Source organism: Nannospalax galili, unplaced genomic scaffold, assembly GCF_000622305.1.
Source record: "Nannospalax galili isolate Female #2095 unplaced genomic scaffold, S.galili_v1.0 scaffold390, whole genome shotgun sequence".
Taxonomy (NCBI): Eukaryota; Metazoa; Chordata; class Mammalia; order Rodentia; family Spalacidae; genus Nannospalax; species Nannospalax galili.
In genome coordinates, this window is record NW_008330777.1 from 3,749,301 (window position 1) to 3,751,453 (window position 2,153).

The 2,153-nt window shown below is 36.5% G+C and overlaps 1 protein-coding gene across 4 annotated transcripts in view; it reads right to left on the reverse strand.

Annotated features, from left to right (window-relative positions):
- Ppp1r12a (protein phosphatase 1 regulatory subunit 12A) overlaps positions 1–2,153 on the reverse strand; it is a gene marked incomplete in the record, with an annotated part of 154,718 nt that overhangs the window by 72,726 nt on the left and 79,839 nt on the right.

Consider the following 2,153-nt stretch of genomic DNA (forward strand, 5'->3'; position numbering starts at 1 on the left):
TTACATCTTCTGAATTCTATTCTGAACTCTATAGTCAACTACATTCAAATGTGTATTAAGCATTTCTTACATCTTCTGAATTCTATTCTGAACTCTATAGTCAACTACATTCAAATGTGTATTAAGCATTTCAACTTGGAGGGGTAGGAAAGTATGAGGTCCTAAACTGCCTTCTCTTTCTCCCGAATATGCTATTTTTCAGCATGACACATTCTTCATACCAATAGGATTGTTTAAGTTATATAGATACTCATTCATTCAAAAGCATATAAGCATTATATGCACTCTACTAGGTGGAGATGCTAAAAATAGGAAGAATAAATAGGATTCTCTAGTTCTTATCTTCAGAGAATTCTATATCTTGAGAAGGAAAATTAAATTAGTAAAGATAATCTTGAAGTTCCTGAATGGCCTATGTTATGACTTCACTTGCTATTATTTAACAAATAACACATACTACTTTCTTACCCCAGAAGACCAAGCTTATTAAAAGTAGACATTCCCTTTTTATTTTATAGCATTATCATCTGGCAGCATACTGGAAACAAGCTAAATGGTGAGGAAATGTTTACTAAATGAATGAAATAAAAATATAAAAAAATGAGCAACCCAAACTTTTTTTTTTGGTTTTTTTGAGACAGGGTCTCCCTGTAGCCCCAGCTGTCCTGGAACTCACTATGTAGACCAGGCTGGCTGTGAACTCACAGAGATCCGCCTACCTCTGCCTCCCAAGTGCTAGGATTAAAGGCATGCGCCACCACGCAATCCAAACTTTTATCTCCTTAGCTAACATCATTCCCATAACCCAAAATCATGTGTCCAACTGTCTGTCCGTCCTTCCTTCCTTCCTCACTCCCTCACTCCCTCCTGTCCCCCCACCCCCCAACCCTATCACTGAGTGCCTACTATGAGTCAGGTACTTTATTAGGAAAATAAAGCTGCTTTTATATGACAGAAAAATGTTACATTAATGAAGTGGGGGGGAGGGAACAACCCAATAAGGACAGCAATTACTAAGGGTAATAAGAAGGGGTTAGCCCTGGTGAAGAATAGTCTCTATACCTTACAGCAAAAAATAAAGTAAGTAATCCCACACTATTGTTTGGGAAAATATTCTGGGCAAAGGGAAAGGTGTACTAGTAGACTCTGAGGTAAGAATCTGCATAAAATGTTCTGTATTGAAGGCTGTCAGGCTTTCTAAAGAGCAGTGAGGACAATAAACTGGTCAACACAATCTTTCTTTATTTAAATGCATCCCTTAAGCCAAAAGATCTAAAATGGAAATATCAATATGAAGGCTGTTAGATAATATGAGCAAGAGATAACGGTCACTTGAATTTGAATGGTAGCAGTGAAGTGGTTCATTCTGGATTCTTCATGATACAGCATAGAATTTGTTGTTAATTTGAACACCAGTATCAGTTTAGATACAGAAGAAAAAGAAATGCCAAGAATTAATCAGGATAGGGCATCGTGGCACAGGCTTTAATCTCAGCAGAGGTAGGTGGATCACTCTGAATTCCAGGTCAGTCTGATCTACACAGTGAGACCTTGCTTCAAAAATAAATAAATAAATAAATAAGTAAATAAATCAGTTTTTTAACCTGGCCAATCAAAAAATTAAAATTACAAATCTCATGAATGTAAGTTTGAGATGCCTGATATCAAGAACAGTTGAGCATCTGAGCCTGTAGAACAGAAAGAGTAATACGGCATGACCCTCAAACTCAATGGTAAACTCTGAGCTTAATCTTCCATAACTAATCTGCTTAGGGCCTGATTATATTCCCTATAGTGGGTATCACTATTTACTTAGCACCCGGACAGTCATTTGAATCCCTCCCTTTACCTTACTCATAGCTATCACTCAACAGATTTGGAGATGTTACCTCCTAGAATGTCTTCCAGTTTCTATCACTATGTCTGGTTATGTCATGCATCTCAAACTCTGATCATTAATTTAACTCATTCAGTAGCTTCCATTTTGTTACTGCCAGACTGGAAACCCCAAATTTGAACACTTAATTTCTCTAAATAAACTGAACATCTCCTGGGAGATAAAAAACTGAATGTCTTGGTGTAGCAGACAAAGCCTTGTGTACTTGCACTTTTTTCCTCATATTTTATATATATATATATAGATATTAAATTTT